A 17,216-nucleotide genomic window follows, 5' to 3' on the forward strand; every position below is an offset into this window, starting at 1 on the left:
TGGCTTTGAATTTCATCTGTCTGCCCAAGACCTCCAAGCCTATATCTCAACACTGACCTCTCCCCAGATTGCCAGACCTGCACAACAAACCATCTACACAGCTCTCCTTGGATGTCTCACGAGCATCTCTAACTTAACATGGCCCATACAAAGCTGTTTCATTTTTATTTTCGAAACTACTTCTCTGCCAGTTTGCCTGTCTCACTAGATACTACTACCAGGAATTTAGTTGGATCAAACCAAAAATCTTGGAGTTATCTTTGATTTCTCTCTTTTTCTCATCACTTCTCCTTCTTCCAGCCGATCCACCAGAAATCCTGATAAGTCTACCTCCAAAGTATATCCTAAATCTGTCACTTCTTTCCATTCTTTGCCTAGGCCATAGAGCCTTCATCTCTTGTCCAGACTACTGTAAAGGTTTCCTGGTTGGTCTCCCTGTCTTTACTTTGGCTTCCCTCTACTCCATAAACTACACAGCAGCAAAGAACAGCTTTTAAAAATGCAAATCAAATAATGTCACTGTCCTTAATTGAAGCTTCCCACCACAATCACAACTCCAAATACTTCATCCTGGCTCACATATCTTGTCTATCTGGCCCTGCCTCCTTCTCTGCTTCCCATTTATAACACTCTCCCCTTGGTTCACTATGCCCCAGCCTCCTCAATCGCACTAAGGTCATTCCTGCCTTGTAGGAAATATTATTCCCTGACATCTTGTGGCTAACTTCATGGCATTCATATTGTACCTGAAAAGTGTCCTCAGGGGGCACCTGGCTGGATCAGTCAGAAGAGCATGTGACTCTTGATCTTGGGGTCATGAGTTCGGGTCCCACACTGGGTATAGAGATTACTAAAAAAATAAATAAACTCCAAAAAATCACCTCCTCAGAGATATATTCTCAAGGATCACCTTATTTGATGTGGTCTCCAAACCATCACATCACCCATTTTAATTCTCTGCATAGCAGAGCAAACTATCATTTCTGACTTTTTTATCTTTGTATTTATGTCCATCCAATAATAATATAAGTTCCCTGAGTGCAAGGACCTTGACTCTTTTTCACTGCTCTATCCTCAATAACTAAAACAGTGCTCAATAGATATTTGTGGAGGAAAGAAGGAAGGAAGGAAGCAAGCAAGCAAGGAAGCAAAGAAGAAAAGAAGGGCTGTTGTTTGTTTATGCCCCTACCCCAAATTCATACTTGCATCCTAACCCTTGAAGGTGATAGTAGTTAGGTGGGGGTCTTTGGGAGGTAATTAAGTCATGAAGGGAAAGCCCTCATGAATGTGATTAGTATTCTCATAAAAGAAACCATAGAGTTCTCTAGTCCCTTCCTCCATGTGAAGATTAATAATAAGTTTGCAATCCAAAAGGTGGTCCTCACTCAACCATGCTGGCACCCTGATCTCAGACTTACAGCCTCCAGGACTATAAGCAATAAATTTCTAACACTTGATCTGTGGAATTTTGTTATAGCAGCTCAAGCTAAGATAGAAGGGCATATAACTACTTGTGTAACAGTTGCCTCAAAGAGTTCCTCAACTTAGTATCTTCCTACTTGTGAAGATATTACTCAAATCCAATGATCTTGAGAGCAATTTAATAATCTTTTGATCCTACTTGGTGATCTATTTTCTTTTCATTTAGTATGTATGTATGTTATGTGACTCTTGAAAATTTCCCACTATTTATGGGAAACAACTTATACCTGACCTTTAAGTTAGAACATTTTTCTTCTTTTTAATTTCACATGACAACCAAATAATTCATTTGCAATTAGAAGCAATTCTATGAGCAATCACAACACAATAAGCACAGTGCAGGTGATAACGTTGTACATGTAAGGCAAAAATAGTTTAGGAATTCTAAGGAAGGGCAGCCCTGGTGGCTCAGCGGTTTAGCGCAGCCTTTGGCCCAGGACCTGGTCCTGGGGACCTGGGATCGAGTCCTGTGTTGGGCTCCCTGCATGGAGCCTGCTTCTCCCTCTGCCTGTGTCTCTGCCTCTCTCTGTGTGTCTCTCATGAATAAATAAATAAAATCTTTAAAAAAAAATCTATATTAAAAAAAAAGGAATTCTAAGGAATATACACAGGACTACTAACCATATATTTGGCATCAAGGAGATTTTTTTTTTAGTAGATTTTTTTAACTTAATTGAATTGCTCACTTTTAACAAATTATATTAGCAGCACTGAACCAACTAATTGAAGCCTAGTATCAAGTTGTGCTTCTTTCAGCCCTTGAGGGCAGTAGGAAGAGGGAAGTAAAGGCAAGGACTTCAAAAGAGTGGGGAGATAATATGAATTCTCCAGAAGTCACTACTGGTTTCCTCCATACTCTAGTTGACTTGATTAATCTCAAGAAAGGTATCAGGTCTTAGCTGGCTTTCTTCAGAAGCAGCTTTAGTGAAGATCCAAAATAACAGTTAATGTTTTAAGATCTATTAAAAATACTGCCCTTAATATTTATGTGATAGGCTATAGCCAAGCCTATTGCATTTAAGTCACAAATTAGTGGAGTACAAAATAGACCATGGAATCATGCAGAGATGACACAAGAAAAATTTCCATCTGTGATAACAGGTGGACCTCTTGAGTCCTGAGATGGCCATCCCATCCAAAATGCATGGTTAGGATTTCTGACCTGGGAGACTTCTCATTCTGCCTAGATTTTCCAAAACCACACGTGTTGAGAACTAGACTAGCAATGGGGTCCAAGATAACTCATCTTTTTTATCTTGTGAATATTCTTTACATTGCCTATTTGAAAAAAAATTCAATAGTAAATCAAAGTGAAATTGGTATGAAGCTAAATCTAAGTCATCATTCTTATCAGCCTTCAAACTGAGAAAGCAATCTGTGGACTCCCTAACTGAACAGCTAACCAGATGCAATAAAGCACAAGGACTTCCATAAGAGATGGTGTGGATGCACTGTAGAACTCAGATACCTGAAGGTGTGTTCTCACATGCTTCCAAAGCATGTGTGCGAAGTCAGGTGAAGTTATTTCATGAGTTTGGAAGAGAGATGTCATCCAAGCATTGGTCAGGGCTAGCATTTCCTTGGGTTTTCTCAGTCCAGTGTTTTTCTAAATTTGTTCCTTCAAATCCTATGTTCTCAGAGGATGAGGAGAAGCAATTGAGGCCCTACATTATTCACCCTTGCTTAAGCTCATGTAGTTTCACTTTTATCTGTTCTACATAATGGAATTCAGAGTAGATTTATTTCAACAACAACCACACACACACACACACACAAAAAGGAATGTATCAATCAGGGGCCCAGAGGGAAAAATGTAATTGAAGATATTTTGAAGGAGGGCACTGTTTAAATAGATACAGTCAGAAGTTAAGAAAACCAGGAAGAAATGGGAAAGCACACCTAGGTTAGCAACAGCAGGAGCTACCACTGGTCCATCCCAACAAGGAGCAAGGGAGCCTTGGATTTGATGAGCAGATCCAGTTAGCCTCTGGAAGCTGAGCAATTAAGATCTCATGTTAAAAAGAAGCTGAGCTATCTTTCCTCTGGAAAAATGTTGGAAAATAAACTGGATTCTATATGTTCACATATACTAGGTCTAAATAATTAAAAGCAAAGAGTCTGGCCTAGTACTAGACATGGCATCCATGTTGTCTACAACACTATCTAAATATCATACATGAGTGCATGGGGATCAGACGTTGGAAATTAATCCATGCCTACAAAGCTCTGATTCTTTCCATATACTACATTGAAGGTAATAATAAAAACAATGGTTAACATTTTAAAACTCTTCAATTAAAAAGTTCTGGAAGTGGATAGTGGGAATGGCTATACAATAATGTGAGTGTACTTTATGTCACTAAGGGTCCACTTAAGAATAATTAAAATGCTAGATTTTATGTTAGGTACATTTTACCACAATTTAAAAAGATGTGACAGTGAAAGCAGGGTGTTGGAATTGATGCTGGCAGGCCAGGTCTGAGGACCCAAAGTGGGTCCTGCAGGACCATCCAAGAGTGTCCTTGACTACATATAGGATAGAAATCAAATGTGGGGCACCTGGCTGGCTCAGTCAAGTAGAGTATGCAACTCTTACTCTCAGGGTCATGAGTTCAAGCCTCATACTGGGCCTAGAGCCTACTTAAAAATGCATAAAGAAATAAAAGTTAAGGATACAAATCAAATGTGGACCAGAAGGAAGTGAGAGAAGAGTTTATTAAAGATGTAGAGAGAGCATAGACATAGAGGGAATGTCCAGGAGACTTGTAAAGGAAAAGGAGAATGAGTCTCATCTTTGCTTGAGGTCTGGGGTTTTTACTGAGGATGATGGTCTGGTGTAGGTGTCCTTACAGGCATCCAGGAACTGGTCAAACAAGTCCTTGCTCAGGTGTCCTCCATAAGTCACTGATGCTCTGGAGTCAGGAGTCTTGGCATCAAGGTGTCTGGAGTCAATGGTCTTAGAAAACATACATGATGACTTCATCTTGTCAGCCCCTAGATACTATCTATTGTGCTGGAAGGCTCCAAGAAATCATAAACTCCTTGACCTTTATAAGGAGGACAAACATTAAGGCCTCTGTAAGGCAGAAGTGCAGGTCCTAGCGAGAACAGAAGCAGGAAAGAAGCAAGGAAAAAAAAACAGTTTTTTTCACAGAGCCCCTCCAGTTTCCTTGTGTCAGAATGATGCAAGGAAGGAGTCATGAGCCAAGAAATATAGCGAGCCTCCAGAACCTGGAAAAGGCAGGGAAACATTGTCTTGTTTAGTCTCTAGAGGGAACCATCCCTGAAGACACCTTGACTTAAAACCAATTGCAGACGTCTCACCTCTAGAACTGTAAGATAACATATCTGCACTGTTAAAAACAAAACCAAAAACAAACAACAAAAAGCCCCTCTCTTTTTAATGAACAATATGTCCATTGAATTTGGAATTTATTGATTGTGACACAGTGTAACAGTGTCACAGTGTAGCTCACTTAACAGCCAATGTCTGTTAAGTGAGTTTTGAAAAATGAATGGAAGGAAGAAAGGAAGGAAGGAAAGGAAGAAGGACGGAAGGGAAGAATTATATTTCAGACCACTTGTTGGTAGTAAACTTACTGGGTATAGCCTCCAAAACACATAGCCTCTTTTTTCCCTGTGGTGATTTTAAAATATGCCTGAAAAAAAAATACATGTGAAAATTCTTTGACATTCCTCCCACCAAAAGGTAAACTCTAATTCTTCCCTTGAAGATGAGCAGGACTTCGTGAGTTGCTCCAAATGAATAGTTGCTGTATGACCTCTGAGACTAAAGTGTTTAACAAATACAAGTGGAATGTTTACTTGTTTGTTTGTTTGTTTTATGCGATTGTTAGCTCAATAAATCTTCCAAGAAGCTGCCTTCTTTGGAAAATGGTGTCATGAACTTGAAAGTGAAGCTTCTAGTCATGTACCAGAACTGTTCAACTTTGGAAGGACCTTACCTGAAGGTATACAGAAGAGTGACAGGTATTATTATTATTACCTACCTCCCATACCTTCTCAATAGGTCACCGGACATTCTTATGGTTTCTATTACATATTATTTATTTGCTGGTAATCCCCAAATATGCAGTCTGTCTCTCTTCTAAATATGAAGCCAAGGGGTGCCTGGATGGCTCAGTTGGGTAAGCAACAGACTCTTGGTTTTGGCTCAGGTCATGATCTCAGGATGGTACAATCAAAACCCAAGGAGGGCTCCACACTCAGCAGGGAGTCTACTTGAAATTCTCTTTCTTTCTCTCTCTCCCTCTCTGTCCCTCCTCCCATTTGCACGCACACACACACACACACACACACACGCTCACTCTCTCTAAAATAAAATAGAATTCTTCAATAAATATGTAAATAATATGAAGCCCAAATATTTAACAGCCTACTGGACAAATGCACTTTGATTTAGAGAACCCTCACATTCAGTTTGAAATGTCTAACCTCTAAAGTGACTCATCATCTGCCTCTTCTGCTCACCCTTCACTCAATTCCCTATGACCTCCAGGGTTCCTGTATCATTGCTGGCACCAGCATGCCCAAGCAAGAAACTGTCCTCTTTTTTTCTGTCCCTTTTTTACTTTTGTCCATATTCAATTAATCACCCACTCCCATAAATTCTACCTCACATCATCCCATTTTTCAACTCATTCCATTCTAATCTGAGATGCCAACTCATCTCTGTTTTGGGTCTTGCCTTCCTTTAATTCATTCTTGACACTGCAGCTGGAGTGATCTTTCTAAAGCAGAAATCTGATCAGCATTACTCCCTTGCTTAAAATTTCTCATGAGTTCCCCATCATTTTGAGGATAAAAATTCAAATCCCTTACTGTGGCTTCCATGGTCATCACATGCTCTTGCTCCAGCTACCCCTCTGTCCTTATCTCTTGACATTATTTCCTTTGCACTGGTACAACCCAGGCATACTGAATTATTGCAGTTTTCTGCTTCATTAGTCTTTTCCTTACTCTAAGCCATTACATATGCTACTCCATATGCCTGAAATGTTCCCTACATTCCTGAATGTTCCCTCCATAAGCCTGAAAAGTTCCCTACATTCCTGAATGTTCCCTCCATAAGCCTGAAAAGTTCCCTACATTCATCCTCCCTTTATCCAATTCCTACTTATGCCCAACTCTTGCCCCCCACCCAATACTCCCTAACTAAGCTACACAACCTATGTGCACCTCAGTTTTGTACCCAATCCTTTTACGGGAAAGAAAAGACTTTGGCCAACTCAAAACATTCTAGGCTACAGGACAAGTTTGTCCCTAAGGTACATCATTCAACTACCTCCTCTTGTTCTGATTGCAGAACACCCCCCACCCCACCCCCACCCCCAGAGTTTTCAATTATAATTGGCTTCCCAGGTAGTTTTGTCTGTAAAGGGGAAATGCACTGGTCCTGTTGATACAAGCATAACAATCCACATGAATATTTTATTGCCCATTGTAAATTAATAAAATGACATTTCAGTCTCAATGAGTGGGAAGAGTTTGCCGAGAGAAAACTTTACTTTCAATGTGCTGACAAAAGTTCAAGTTTTAAGCCTGCAAAGCAAAGATTCAGAGCTTGTACTATAGTGAATTTACCAATGCAAATGAACTTCCTGAGGTCTCTTGACAGCCAGTTGGCCTCCCTGGGCTGCATAATTAGAATGATGAGTTGCATAGAATTTAGACCTACCACACTTCAATCACTGCCTTATGATTTGATAGAAACTCAGGGCTAGAAGATTCCAAACGCCATCTATTTAAGTAATATGTTGCTTAAGCCCATAGACAGCTTTTGAATAGTCTGAAAATCTAAAGTAGAATATCATAGTTGAGATTTAAATAAATGGTCCTTTATAATACCCTAATCTGAAAATGTCTTACCACAGAAATGGTGAGATGAGTGAGGAATGAGAGATGATAAAGTACTTTACTTTATTATTCATAGTTAAATTATTATTGTGTAAAAAATGTTTTGGGTGAAAAAGCAGCTCTCATACATACTTTCTCTCCTCTGTTATCTATTTGTACTTAAAAAAAAAATCAAAACAAAACAAACAAAAAAACCAGGGGCACCTGGGTGGCTCACTTAATTAAGCTCCTGACTCTTGGTTTTGGCTCAGGTCATGATCGCAGGGTCATGAGATTGAGCCCTGCATGGGGCTCCATGAGCAGGACAGAATCTGCTTGAGATTCTCTCTCTCCCTCTCCCTCTGCCCCTCCCTGGCATGCACTCTCGCTCTCTCACTCTCTCAAATAAATAAATAAATCTTTAAAGAATAAATTACATATAGTCTTGCTCTTATAGAATTTCCATTGGATCATTTTCTGGAATTTCCATTTCTCTGCTGAGATCCCCTATCTGCCTATTCATTTTGAACCATATTTCACTTCAAGTGAAATTAGGAATATGGGTCGTGGGATTGAGCCCTGTGTGGGGCTCCATGTTCAGTGGGGAGTCTGCTTGAGAGTCTCTCCCTCTCCCTCTTCCTCCCCACCCCACCCCTGTTTGTGCTTACGCTCATTCTCTCTCAAATAACTAAATACATTAATTAATTTAAAAAATCTTTTTTTAAAAAAGGCTTTCTTTTGTTAAAAGAGAAAAAAATCTATCTGATAACTCAGAGCAGTCACCTCATTCATGTTATCACTTCTAAAAATTTTGAAATATTTAATATCAACATCTTCAAGATGTTCAACATAAAAAACACATGGTACACTTTTAAAAAGAGTTTAAGGACAATGCTTGTTACAGGTTAGTTGGCTAAAAAATGAGATACCAAAAGATATTTCATTAGACAGATTTTAGTCAATATATAAAATGGACAAGCAAACCAATTAATCTGGTGAGAAAATTAGAGAAGAACTTTCAGAAAACACAGTCTCCTTTCTCTCTTTTTTACCATGTAGGTGAGGAAAAACTTTTCCTTGACCTTCTCAGCTTAAGTATCTGAGGATCTGCAAACTGAAGGAACAAAAGACAGGTTAACAGGAGAAAAGACAATTTTTATTGATGTTCATATGTATATGTGCATAAAGACTTCACGAAGAAGAAGAAGAAGAAGGAGGAGGAGGAGGAGGAGGAGGAGGAGGGAGGAAGGGGAGAGGGAGGGGGAGGGGAAGGAGAAAGAGGAGAAGAGAAAGAAGAGAAAACCCCAAAGAAGTAGTTGGATTTGTGGGCATATATATCATTTTACCAAAGGGTGATATGTTGAGAAGTGACTAGACAAAGGAAAAAGAGTTTAGGTATTTCAGGCAGATAAATGATAGGAAAGTGACTGGTGTAGGGGCTGAGGGCAGGTTGCTCCCAAATGGGCTACTTTGGCATGCAGACTATTTCAAGCCAAAGGCAATCAAGACCCTGCAGGCTCAAGAGAAACTTTAACCCCTCCCTTAATCACATAGAAGAATCTAAATTGGAGGTCTTTCCTAGAATAAGGGTCATTAGCAGAGACACATGAAATCTGAGTCACCCATCTGTAGTCCCGGGCAAACATTTGTTTACCAAATATTTACTCTTTTTCATCTTCCTGTGAATGGAGTTACTTCCCTTTGAAGTCCCACACCCCTTCCCCCTCCTTCTTGGTTCAGAATGACAAACATACCTCGGTTTGCCTGTCTTTGGAATTGCCATGTTTGTGTGGATTTCTTGTATATAACCCTGTTGAGTTTGATTTTCTTCTGCTAATCTGTCTCATGCTGACTTGATTCTTAGTCCAGTTGGAAGGCCCTTGAAAGGGACAGGAGTTCTTGCTCCCTGACACTAGCAAGTAGAAGTCTTACCCCTGAGTAGATGGGTGGAATGCTAACCCCTTTTATTTGGCAGTGTCCCATTCTAATCAGCTTTGCTCAAATAAACTCTTAAAATGTTTAATATGCCTCAGAGTTTATCTCTTAATGAGAAATAAGAATAGTTCTCCTCACCTGGTACAGGGGGGAGAAGCTTATGCCCTGCTTTTAGGCGGAAAGAGGGAGAGTAGAGAACTCTGTTATAAAGATGATTTAAGAAGACAGCTTAGGTTTTACCAACAAATGTTATTTAACCCTTCATGAAGTGGACATCTTCTTTCAGAGAACAGCAAAATGGGGCAGAAGGCAGGGGCACCTGGCTGGCTCAGTCAGAAGAGCATGCATCTCTTGATCCTGGGATTGTGAGTTCAAGCCCCACAATTGGTGTAGAGATTACTTAAATAAACAAAACTTAAAAAAAAAAAATGAGGCAGAAGGCAAGAAGCTTTTGTAGGATAAAGAATGAAGAACAAGGAAGAGACAAATAGAAAATATCTGTTCAGCGGGGGCCACAGCATCAATTTCAGTGAGAAGGCCTCTAGTTGCCTTGGCCTTTGGGGATTGGTTGACTGGGTATAACTATGTTTCTCGTCAGGCTCCTACCACCAGAAAGGCTGTCTAAGCTTTGATTTGCCTATGTGGCAGCCCCCTTCCCTGCCCCCTGCAGGAGCAGCTACGTCTTGGGACCAGACATTTATTTTAACGAATCTTGATTCTATCTGCTGTTTCCCAACTGCCTTTACCTCAAAATAATTAACATGCCCAAGCAGCATATTCTGATCCCCTTCTATCTAAAACATCTCTTCCGAGGTGTGGAGCACGGTGGGGCCCAATTCACTTGAAATCCAGGTGGAAAATTTGTTCTATGGATAGCAGAATGTCACCCCAAAGTATACCTCTTTGGCATAAGGATTTTTTAGAGCTTCTCCTTTTGAGAAGTGGCTGACCCAGAAGCTGTGAAAACAGAATATAAGTTATCCTTTTGTAAAGAAACCTCTATAAGAGTGTCCTCTGTCAGTACCAGGAAGAGGGAATACCATCCTGGTTCCATCCCATAAATGCATCCCTGTCATCCCCCCAGCGACTGACCAATACAAAAGCTGAAGGTGGTTTTTTAAACTGGTGGCTTAGACTTCCCTGGGGAGTGGCCCATTTCTCCCTGGGTATCTCCCAGGTGTACATAAGGCATATACAATAATACACTATTTGGTTTTTTCTCCACATGATTTTTATTACAGGGTGTCTCAGCCAATAACTTGGAAGGGTAAATGCAAAGTTCTTTTTCCTCCTCTTATGGTTCACTCAACAACCTACTACATAGGGATCCCTGGGTGGCGCAGCGGTTTGGTGCCTGCCTTTGACCCAGGGTGCAATCCTGGAGACCTGGGATCGAGTCCCACGTCGGGCTCCCAAGCAGTGCATGGAGCCTGCTTCTCCCTCTGCCTATGTCTCTGCCTCTCTCTCTCTGTGTGTCTCTCATGAATAAATAAATAAAAAGAAACTTATTTTAAAAAAAAAAACTGCTACATATAACACCACTGTGTTCTAGGATTTCTTATTCTTTTGTGGCTGAGGCTCTTGGTCACACTGCTGGGAAGAAGGGGGCACAGCATAGTTTATTGGGCGATAGCACAGGGTTCCAAAGAGAAAGGGGACTCCAGAGGGTTGCCTCAGAGTTTCTAAGTTTAGGAGTTTTTATGAGATTGTGAGTGAGCTATTTTCATCTGATTCACCCTCCATGGCTGTCACCTAATCAGGTTTTTGTCTACGTGCTCATCTACCTATCAGGTGGTTGGTTGTTTACGTGGGAAAGGGTGGAGGGCTCCTTCCAGGGTGGTGTAGAATTACAGGATGGGATCTTTTTCCTTTTAAGGGTAGTTTCCTCTTCAGAACGGTGTGGGGGACACACTAGGCCCCGCCTGCCTTTCTTCCGACCATCTTCCATTAATTGCATTATAAAATCCAAGGATAAAATTTGTTTAAAAAACAAAATTCAGCTGAGTAAGTCGAATTTTAAAGATCTAATTGGCTTTATCCAATGATTCACGAATCAGCATCATCCCATCTAGGGAAGAGAAGGGAGCTCTCCACAAGTTGCACAAAATGAAAGTTTTTTTATGGGCCGGAAGGAGGGTGGGACAAGGAAATGTAGAGATGATTACTTGATGCAAGTTTACCTTCTCCTAGAGAGGAAGGCAGGGGTTCTCCTCATACAGATTACCTCACTAGTACTGACCAGGAAATTCCAGACTGACTGGATTAAAATTCCACCTCTGGGAGAGGCAGGAACTGCCAATAGGGTAGGTATGAAGTCCCAGCAGGGCCTAGCAAAAGTGACTTTATTTGGGGCCCAATGTTTCTTTTAAAAAAATTTAAAGCTCACAATAAATAATTTCATCTTCTGGTGGGAAATAAGTGACAAAAAACATCTTCAAATCCTTTTATATGCTGAGGAAAAATTAAGATAGTATGCAACCAACTTAGTGGAGTAATTTGGAGTTGCAAAGTTTAAGCTGTTGTTATGTAAACTGAGATTTCTGTCCCTCAATTTTGGCAACTTCGTTGAATTTAAAATATTGTATGATGGAATAGAATAAAGGGATCTGTTGTATCTTCTGTTCTGACTTGGAAAGTTGAAGACACTTGGAAAGACCAAGCCATTTTTCAAATCTTAAGACATCTGGAAACACCAGGTCATTTTTAAGCCTGCATAGTATTTGCTGAACCTGCTTAGCAAGTTGGCTTGAATCATCCTGTCCATAGTTTCAAAGGAACTGTATCTATTTTTGTTTTCATTTTATTGTATTTCTTTTGGGGGGAAGGGTATTTTTTTCTGTTGTTTGGGAAATTATTAACTGCTAATGTTTGGCAGAAGTAGGTTTACTCATAAATCCTCTGAAGAAATGTTTCCCAGGTCGTTTCTTTGAGTAACAGTTAGTTTAGGAAGTTTCTTGTTCTTGCAAAAAAAAAAAAAAAAAAAAAGCACTGTTTGTTGTGACCTAGGTTTGACTAAAAACTAAAGTTGTAAACTGTTCCATTATACTATAGAATAAAGATAAAATATGGGGCTATTTTGGTGGGTAAGAATCCATTTTGATTTGAAAAAAGCTCTGCTAAGTAGAATTTTCCAATAATGAGAAACATCATTCTAGTAAACATTGCAAACATCCTGTATTGTTTTTAAAGTAATTTACATGACGATTTAAGTTGCAATGGGTACTTGCTTGCTCTACATTACTTTGTACGGCCTGACTTTTCATTGCAAGGACAAAGTAACTCCACAGAAAGCTCACAGGTAACAAGAATTTACTAACACTGTTGAGAACTTCCTATGTTATTTCATTTATTCCTCACAATATTCCTATGAGACAGAGATGAAATAACTTTTCCAAACCAAGAAGTGGTTGAGCCAAGATTTGAAGGCAGGCAGGCAGTCTAACTCCAGAGCCTGAACTATTAATAATTTCAAATATTTGAATGGCTAGTGGACTGATACAAAACACTAGTAGAGTAAGCAATATTATTCTACAAGTTCAAATGTTTTATTTATTTACCTATTGCTAAATTAATTAAACATTGATGAGGTGGCTTTGATGCCTCAGCAGCCTACCCAAGAAAATCAAAACCTAACCCTAAAATGCTTCAAGACTAAGAAATCAAAACCTAAGAACAACCAATCACAAGCAACCAAGTAGCCTTTTCCAAATAGGGCAAATACTTAGTCTGTAGCCAATCAAATAATTTCCTTGCTTTGCTCCTGCACCTTCTCTACAAGTCTTGTCCCCCAGCTCCTGATGATGGAGTGCCACTAACCACTCCTCATTTGACATTGCCAAGTTTGAAGTGGATTTTTGCTTAAATAAACTCAAAAAGTTTAATATGCCTCAGTTTATCTTTTGACATTCTATATATTTTTTAAAGATTTTATTTTTTATTTATTTACTTGAGAAAGGAACAGAGAGAGCATGAAGTCAAAAGGAGGGGGACAACCAGACTCCCTGCGGAGCGTGGAGCCCAACGTGAGCTTGAGGCAGGGTTTGATCCCTGAGACCATGACCTGAGCTGAGATGCTAACAGCTGAGCCATCCAGGTGCCCCGAAAACTATATAAATGTTTTTAAAACATTCTCATAACCTTTCATCCCTTATAACTGTATGGTCTTCATGGTCTCCATTTTAAATGCCTAATATTCCATCAACATTAGAATATTAAAAATCAGCCCACAAGATTTGTTTCTAGTTTTATTTTTTAACATATATATTTTGAAATATATGTATTTTTTAATTTTTTGTTTGCTCATTAAAAAGATGGTTGGCAAATCAGAGCTAAATATATCAATTTTTTTTGATGATATAGAATTTTCAGGAAGTTAAAAACTGTGATGCTCAGAATACAGATAGAGAGTCAAAGAGCTGTTTATCTTGTTAATGAGAGAGTGAGAAAGGTGATAAGCCACAGGGCATAGGACAAAATATTTCTAGTCACTGAGGGAAAAAATGCCGGAATAAGGTTACTAAATTACATAAAAACCGATTAACACCTCACAGGGCAATAAATCTAATCTTTGAGTTGTAATCTCTTCTACCAGACATAAATCATTTGCATCTCTAGGGGACAACGGTTATTTGCATTGCAATCACTTAGGGATTATTTGCATCAATCACTCTCTGGTTTTCTACAATTTACCATCTACTCCTACAGTCATTTTTACCATTTGTCATTCTAATATTACATATTTTACCTATTTATCTTGTTTATTGTCTACTCTCCATTAGGATATTAAGGCAGAGTGTTTTCCGCTTTTCTACATTACAGTATCCCCCAATACCTGAAACAGTGCCTGGTACATAATAGGGACTCAAAAACATGTGTTGATGAATAAATGAGTAGAATCAAATTAGGATGTGGTTCTTTGGCTTTAAGAACACAAACCATTTTAAGAGGAAAAAATTGAAAAAATGTATAATAAATAGTCCCAAAGTAAATTAAAAAGTAAACTAAATTGTGGTTGAAGGATACTGAAGCCCTCAGTAGTGGTGCTTGAGTAGACGAAATTTCCTGTCCAACCTTCCATAGAGAGATTAATAGAAATGACATATGATGAGATAGAAAAACAAGCAGCATCTGTGGAGAAGAAATGTGTGTGTTCTCTGAAGAGGGCTGAGGTGGGGTAGAGGGGACACCAGATCCAGACTGTGAAATTTACTGAGATAATCCTACCTTGAGCAGCCACTCATTATTGAAGAGGACCAGAATATGCCACCCCAAAATGTGGCATGACCATCATTCTGAATTGAAGGCAATAAGAAACTATGGTCATGGGGGGAAAAAAACTCTCTGCCCTCCACCATCTAGCTAAAAGCAGGACAAACTTTGCCATCCATAAAGATGTCTCCTTCTGTACTGGAAAGGGAAAACAACTCTTAATCCTTGGGATTCTTAATCCTTGGAGACAGCTCAACTCTTACCAGACCAGAGACTGGATAAATACCTGAGGAATCTGCATGACAAATTTTGCAAAATACCATTATCTTCCATCTTTCAGGAAATTCAAATCTCTTTTCTCCTTTGTCTTGTCCCTTCTCCACAAATGTATTGTTCTTTGATAAAATGATATATAAGCCTTTGGGTCTGATCTCCTCACTTCATTTTTGTAAGGGCTCTCCATGTAAAAGAAACCTTCTCCTATTTAACCATCTTTGGTCATTTCAATTTGCAGGGCTCCAGGCACCAAACTTTAGAGAATAGAGGAAAAGCAATTTTCCTTGCCTATATTTTCCAGTCACTAATCCCCTTGCTGGCATCTACTGTGAAAATCAGGTAATATTTTTTGACATAATATTTTCAATGCTACCATCTAAATAACCTCAAATCATTTGATCAATAATATATTGTCAATCCAAAACATTTGATAATTATATGAAAAGAAGGAATTTATTGAGATAAATACAAGTTGATAATCATGTATAAACATTTTGTTGTCTCAATTATAGACTTTACTTCGTGCCATAATAAGAAAATGTCTCTTAAATGATTCCTTGCATCCTCAAAAAATCCATACACATGGAATATTTCATTCAGTCTTTAGCATAAAAACTTGTAAAATCAAATTTCTAGTGTATAGACATCTACTAAAATAAGCTAGTAACTCCTATAGCTTTTTAAATGTTAATATTTTATGATATAATTTTATTTCTAGGTGTTACAATACACTTATGAGCTTTATAGCAGAGTTTTCAGGACCTTCTCTGTAAAGGGCCAGATAGTAAATATTTTAGGACTTGCCTGTCATATCATTCTGGGTCAACTACTCAGTTCTGCTATTGTAGTATGAAATAGCCATAGACAATACCTAAAGAAATGGGCATTGTGTTCTAATAAAACTTTATTTGTGGATACTACAGTTAGAATTTAACTTAGTTTTCATGTGTGATAAATATTCTTCCTTTAAAAAAACTATTTAATAATGTAAACACAATTCTCAGTTTGTAGCTGTACAAAAACAGGCAGCAGGTAAGATTTGACTCATGGGCTATAGTTTGCTGACACATAGTATTATAAAATTTATATATAATAGAAACAGTAAAGGAAGAAACAGTAAAGTAAACCTGGCTGGCTCAGTTGAAAAAGCATACAGTTCTTAATCTCAGGGTCATGAGTTCAAACCCCACATTGGGTGTAGAGATTACTTAAATAAATAAAAACTTAAAAAAAAAAAAAGTAAAGGAATATCTCTGAAGTCTTTTTGCATGCCCTTCCCCAAACACATACCTCACTATATATTTTTTACTTATTCCTTTTCTTTTCTTTATAATTTTACCACTCGTGTAGGTATTCCTTAACAAAACATACATTTTTAGTCTTGCCTATAATTTACCTTTCTCTCAGTACAATTGTACTCTATCTAATCTCCTGTTTTCTGCTCTAATTTCAGGTTCTTTAATTCAAATATGCAAATGTATATAGCTGTGGTTTATTTTTTTCTCCTGTGCAATATACCATTGGATAACTCTACCACAAAAGCAATGCCGTTAGTCCACATATGAGTTTTTCCCAAGTTTATGCTACTTTAAACAGTGCTGCTGTGAATATTCTCATTTTCTGAAGTACATATAAAAGAGCTTCTATAAAATACATGCCCAGGAGCAGAATTGTTGGTGTTTAAACAGCTGAGCCACTCAGGCGCCCCAATCCTGTTGAGATTTTAATTGATATTGATTTCAATCAACTTAGTATTGGGAGAACTAAATATTGACATCATTGAATCCTTCAATCCATAAATATGCTTTGTCTCTCCATTTATTTAGATCTTCTTTAATACCATTTGGTAAAGTCTTAACACTTCATTACAAAAGGATCTTACATGTCTTTGGTTAAAATTATTTCTAAATATATTTTTGTTGCATTTTCTGACTCTAGCTACTATATCAAAATGTAACTAAACTTTTATATTTTGAAATCAAATCTAATGATCCTGTTTAACCCTTTTATCCAATAATAAATGAGCAGATACATTTGTGGGGTTTTTTTTGTTTTTTGTTTTTTTTTAGATTTATTTATGTATTTGAGAGAGCCAGGGCATGGAGGGTGGGGCAGAGGAGAAGGAGAAAGTCTCAAGCAGACTCTGTGCTAAGAATAGAGCCTGATGTGGGGCTGGATCTCATGACCCTGAGATCACAACCCTGAGATCATGACCTGAGATGAAACCAAGAATCAGATGCCTGACTAACTGCATCACCGAGGTGCCCTCATTTGTGTTTTCTTTAAAGGCTATCCTTTCCTTTATCAATAATGATAGTTTTCAAAACTTTATTTCCAGTCATTATTTCTTATTATCTTGTGGATTGCTTTGGATAAGACCTCCGTTGCAATGTTACATAGAAGCAGCAATAACAAGCAACCTAGTCTTGTTGATTTTAAAAGTATAACTTTAATATTTT

At 38.4% G+C, this 17,216-nt stretch overlaps 1 long non-coding RNA gene across 3 annotated transcripts in view; it reads left to right on the forward strand.

Annotated features, from left to right (window-relative positions):
• The window catches only part of LOC144282309 (uncharacterized), a 43,975-nt gene that overhangs the window by 5,546 nt on the left and 21,213 nt on the right, over positions 1–17,216 (forward strand). For 2 of the 3 annotated variants that reach the window (XR_013350721.1, XR_013350720.1), the window contains exons 2-3: positions 5,340–5,472; positions 14,996–15,096. This is a non-coding gene — a long non-coding RNA (uncharacterized LOC144282309). Of the gene's footprint in view, positions 1–5,339; positions 5,473–8,397; positions 8,593–14,995; positions 15,097–17,216 lie in introns of those variants that run through there. The other variant, XR_013350722.1, reaches the window with a different exon arrangement.

This window comes from Canis aureus, chromosome 13, assembly GCF_053574225.1.
Source record: "Canis aureus isolate CA01 chromosome 13, VMU_Caureus_v.1.0, whole genome shotgun sequence".
NCBI classification, from domain to species: domain Eukaryota; kingdom Metazoa; phylum Chordata; class Mammalia; order Carnivora; family Canidae; genus Canis; species Canis aureus.